This window comes from Cornus florida, unplaced genomic scaffold (assembly GCF_030987335.1).
Source record: "Cornus florida cultivar Cherokee Brave unplaced genomic scaffold, ASM3098733v1 CherokeeBrave_3.0.0_Hap2_Chr08, whole genome shotgun sequence".
NCBI classification, from domain to species: Eukaryota; Viridiplantae; Streptophyta; class Magnoliopsida; order Cornales; family Cornaceae; genus Cornus; species Cornus florida.
The window spans coordinates 75,046,541-75,052,540 of NW_026775578.1; positions in this window are offsets into that span (position 1 = coordinate 75,046,541).

The following is a 6,000-nucleotide window of genomic DNA, read 5'->3' on the forward strand; positions in this document are numbered from 1 at the left end:
TGAATGCCACTTTTGTGAATCATGGGAATAATCCCTATGGGAACCATTATAATCCTGGGTGGAGGAACTATCCAAATTTCTCTTGGAAAAGCCAAGGGGAAGGCTCAAACCCTCCCCAAAGTGGTTTCCAAAGCAAGTATATTCCTCCCCCTATGCAAAGCCAAGGTTCCTAAGGCTATCATTCATCTTACCAAGGACCAAATGGAAATCAATTTTCAAATTCTCATTTTCCAAATCAACCATCATATTCTCAAGGTAATTCAAGAACTGCTGCATTTGAAGAGAAAGTTTTATCGGCTTTGGGTACTTTGGAGACAAACATTCAATCGCTTCACTCTCACTCCCAATCAGTTGCGAAGCTAGAAACCCAAGTAGGTCAAATAGCTAGCACTTTGAATGCGAGAGAGAAAGGAAAAATGCCTTTTAATCCCCCATCGAAGCAATAATTTGTTGTGGAGACCACTTCCCTTTCGGAAAGTCATACACTTGAATATGTGAGTGCGGTGACCACTTTGAGAAGTGGAAAGGTTATTGACAACCAAGTTGGTGCATCTAATGAAGAGAGTGAACCGGTGCAACTTAGTGTTGACACCCACCCCGTTTCACATTCTATTCCTCCTTTATTAAGTGCAAAGGACCAAGTTGTTGAAAATGTTTCAAAGAATGTTTTTGAAAAATATTTTGAGCAGAAGGCTCCATTCCCGGATGCTTTGAAAGCATCCGTATCTTTTGAAAAGCAGTAAGGCAAAATGAATGAAATCATTGATGTGTTTAGGCAAGTTAAAATCAATCTTCCTCTCTTTGATGTAATTCGACAATTTCCAGCTTATGCCAAGTTCTTGAAAGATCTATGCACCATAAAGGAGAAAAACAAAAGCCAAGCACCAAGAAAAGTTGTTTTACCGAGCAAGTGAGCTTTATCTTGCAACACAACACTCTTCCAAAATACAAAGACCTCGGTTCACCCACCATATCATGCACTATAGGTAACTGACCATCTTATCAATCGGGCTCTTTTGGATTTAGGAGCAAGTGTAAATCTTCTTTCTTATTCGGTTTATGTCGAATTGGGCTTAGGTGAATTGAAAACCAACGTCGGTAGTTTTGCAACTAGTTGAGCGATCCATTAAGAAGCCTTGGGGTATCATTGAAGATGTTTTGATTAAGATTGACAAGTTCTTTTTCCCGGTCGATTTCGTTGTCATTGACACGGAACCAGTTCCAAATCCTAAGACCTAAATACCCGTTATCCTTGGCATCCTTTCTTGGTTACCCCTAATGCCAACATTAATTGTAGGACAAGGATAATGAAGATCTCTTTTGGCCACACAAAAGTGAAGTTAAATATTTTTAATTCGACCCCCAATTCAATGGACAAACATGAAGACATTTGTGTTGTTAAAAAATGTTTTGAAAATGAAGTTGAAAATACTAAGTTAGCTCTTTGTTTTGAAAAATCAAATGGTTTGCCTTTGAAAGAGTTTTCAAAAGATGTCTTGAATCCTAATGTTGAATGGGCATTGAAGCCCAAAAGTTTTGTTGATAAAAAACTGTCAAATGCATTTGAATCAAATCCAATAATTTCCTTAGGGAATGATTTGTTGGGTGGGATTCGAAGTTCAATTCACCCCATTGAGAGGGGGATGTCTAGCAAGATCTTTAATCCAGGCTAAAAGAGCCCAATGTCATGCTAGAGATATTAAAGACTAGTGCTTCATAGGGTTTTCCAACCCAATTCCTCCCTCATTTCTTATTTTATTCTTTTTTGCGTTGTCTAGATATATTTTGAGTTGATCATTCTAGTTTCTGGGCAATTTGAATCATTTCTTGCACTTTCAGCATCACTTCAATCGATCAAATCCTTTGAAAGCCCAACTTTTTATTTTCCATTTGGATCGATTAAAGTTCATCTTAATCGATTGAAGTCCATTTGGATCGATCGAAGTAAGTGATCGATCGATAAAAGACCTCTTCAATCGATCAAAAATGCGTCTTTTCAAATTCTGAGAATTGCTTTGGCCGTTGGTCTTCTCCCCCTAACCCTAATTTTTTTATTCATTTTCTCTCTCCTCCATTCTTTTCTTTTTCTTTTTCCCTTTTCTTTCTTTTCTTTATCTTTATCTTTTTTCCTCCCTCACAACACTCGGCATTCTCTCTCTCCCCGTAACCCTCTCTTCTCAACCCTTTAAATCTCTCAAATTCCCCTAATCTCATTCCTCTCTCCCAACTTCGGCGACCACCCAACCCATCCTAACCTTCTCCCTCTATATCTCCCTCATCTTCGGTGAAAAAAGGCGAACCCATCATTGCCACCAAACACTATTTTTGCTGGCACGAAGCTTTTGGCCAAAAGCCAAGCTTATTCTTCATTATCTCACTCTAATCTTTATCGGAGCCTCTCATTCTCTTCCTCTCCGGTTGATCTAGACCAAGGAGAGCCCGATCCAATCTCCGACAAGCCTCCGATCATCCCTTCCGGCCACGGTTTGGCCAGAATCTTCTTGGACTCTTTCTCAAATTTTTCTTTCTCCATTTCCTCTTCCAATCTTTGGACCGGGTATGTAGAATTTCATTTCATTTCATTTTATTTTTATTTTTATTTTTATTTTTATTTTCTTTATTTTTTATTTTTGTTTTCATTTTATTTTTGCATATTTTATTTTTCTTTTGCATATATCATGTCTGTTTAAATAGAAAATATAATATAAGAAAATGGAATATAAAAAATTAAAAAAAAATCAAAAATAAAATAAAAAATCAATAAAAATAAAAAGAAGACAAAAAAAGTGAAGAAATGGATTGGAATTGATATGGACCACGGGCTGTGTACCTTTTTGTTGAGAAGAATGGGCAAAAGTTTGATAAAAATGAAGTATGATTTGTAGTTTAGAAGGAGAATTGGTAAATTGAAAATGGATTTGTGTTTGTGGGCGGTGTCCCTTTTGATGTGTTGAATAGATTTTGCATTTTGATTTTGATTTGGGCTATATGTGGATGTTTGAGATTCGATTGAATGTAATATATGCATGTATGCCTTTGTTAAAAAATTTTTGGAATGCTTATTTTTAAGGGGAACCCATGCTGGATTTTTGCAAAATTAAACTTGAATTGTGGTTTTAATTCCAAATGGCATGTGGTCCATTTTTGTAAGTTTGAATTGCAAATTGAATAGAGTTTTAAAACTTGAATTTAATTAAACAATCACTAATCAATCTTTGATCATTCAACCTACTAATCCGACATTAGTTTCCATCACAAATTCGTATCCAATCCCTTGGGACGATCCCTACTCACTCTAACTATATTTTTAGTTGGAAGTGGTAGTGGCATTTTCTAAATTTAAACTTGGCCATATTACACACTTTTGCATGCTTTGGTTCGAGACACACCAAGTTTTGGCGCCTTTGCCGGGGATTAGGCACCGTTGTATTTGGGAATTAATTAGGAATTAGTACTGTTTTGATATTATTTTTATTTTTATTTTTATTTTGGTTACTTATTGTATTTGTTCTTGATTGGCTAGGTGAATTGGGCCAAGAGAGTGAAACAAAGGGACATTGAAAAGCAAAAGAAGCAAGAAGCCAAGTGAAGCTAAGCAAGAGAATAAAAAGCTCAAAAATAAAATAAAAATTACAATGCAAAACAAGGCAAAGAAAAAAAATTGAAAAACAACTTGAAGTTGCTTAAGGACCTTTTGTGAGCTTTTCTAAACTCAATCTCTAGTTAAATCGTGAGTTCGCGTGGAGGCAAGTCTTTACTTTCATAGATAAACCGTGAGCCCGCGTGGAGGCAATTTAATTTTTCTTGCATATTGTTCAAAGCATGGGAGCATGGGATCATCTTATGTGGAGGATTGTTGATTATTGATTTGTTGCAGAGGAGAAGTGATTGTTACTTGCTTGATGCTTGTTTGTGTTTTGTTTGTGCATGCATGGTCGTAGGTCATTAAATCCTACTCTTGTTCCACTTAATTTGAATCTTGAATCCATTTTTAGTAATTCTAAGGGAAGGGGTAATTCTAGTCCTTCCATTTCATCAATGGAAGACATCAATGAGGACCGTGTGGAGGACCTTGGTCGCATCGACCAATAAGGTATCCTTCACCCTAATGTGCATCATGACAACATCCATGTACCATTAGGCATGCCAAGACCATTTGTTCCACAACAATAAGGCCAAGTTCCATTGGGAATACCTTGGCCAATTTTTGTTCCACAACCTCCTATTATTCAAGGCAATCAAGGTGCTTATGTAGCACCTCCAATTGTGAATCCTCCATTTGTTTTGTGTGATTATTATGTGCCAAATGAATATAATGCACCTACATCCATTCAATTGCCCCCATTTAGAGCACATCACTATGAAATTAAACCGTAAACTATTCAAATGCTTCCCAACTATCATGGACTTCCAAGTGAAGAACCTTACAAGTATTTGGATGAGTTTCTTGAAGTGTGTTCCACCGTGAAATACACGGACATGACGGAAGAAGTTTTAAGACTCAAACTCTTTCACTTTACCCTTAAAGACAAGGTAAAATATTGGTTCAACAATCTTAGGCCTTTTTCGATAACTTCTTGGGCAGAAATGCAACAAGAGTTCTTGAAAAAGTACTATCCAGTTTCAAAGACCAATGCAATGAGAACTTTTATTTGAGAATTTTCTCAAGGGGACGGGGAGATGTTTCATGAGGCATGGGAAAGGTTTAATGTTATGCTTAGAAGTGTCCCCATCATGACATGCCTAAGTAGCAATTAGTTCAATACTTCTTTGAAAGCTTACTGAATAATCACAAGGGTATGGTTGATGCATCTATGGGTGGCTCTTACCTTGATAACATGAAAATGATGTTTGGCAATTGTATGAAAGAATGAGTGAGAATTCAATGCATCGATCTTTGTCATTTAAAAATGGTAGAAATCTAGGTGGAAGGAAGAATGTTGGCTTGTATCAAGTTAACAATTCCAATGACATAGCCGCCGAAGTCAAGTCTTTATCTTAAAGGTTTGATCAATTTTTGATCAACCAAAATTCGGTGCATCAAATGTCTTCCTCCTCTAATCATTCACATCACAATTCCAATGAATCTTGCATGACTTATTCTAGTGTCTTACATTCTACTTCCAATTGTCCCCATGGACATATGCAAAGTGAGAACCATGAACAAGTGAATGCCACATTTGTTAACCAAGGGAATAATCCTTATGGCACACATTACAATCCCGGGTGGAGGAACCATCCAAACTTCTCGTGGAAAAGCCAAGGGGAAGGCTCAAACCCTCCCCAAGGTGGTTTTCAAGGCAAGTATGTTCCACCCCCAATGCAAAGCCAAGGTTCCCAATGTTATAGATCATGTTTTCAATCATCACATGGAAACCAATTCTCAAACTCTCATTTTCCTAATCAATCATCTTACTCTCAAGGAAACTCTAGGAGTCCCGCTTTTGAGGGAAAAGTGTTAACCGCTTTGGGTACTTTAGAGGCAAATACTCAAGTGCTTCATTCCCATTCCTAATCCATTGCTAAGCTAGAAACCCAAGTTAGGCAAATAGCTAGTACTTTGAATGCTAGAGAAAAAGGGAAGATGCCTTTAAATACCCCACCAAAGCAACAATTTGTTGTGGAAACTAACCCCTTATCGAAAGTCACACAATTGAACATGTCAATGTGGTGACAACCTTGAGAAGTGGAAAAATTGTTGACAATCAAGTTGGTGTCCAAAATGAAGTGAGTGAACCAGTGCAACCAAAAGTTAACACCCGGCCCGTTTCACATTTTATTCCTCCTTCATTGCATGTGCATGATCATATTGTTGATAAAATTGTGAAAAATGATTTGAAAATTTTTTGTGTTGAAAATGTTGTGAAACAAGATTTTGAAAAATCTTTTGAGCCGAAAGCTCCATTTCTGGATGCCTTAAAAGGATCCAATTCTCTTGAAAAGCAAAAGACCAAAGCTAATGAAATAATTGAAGTGTTTAGGCAAGTGAAGATTAATCTT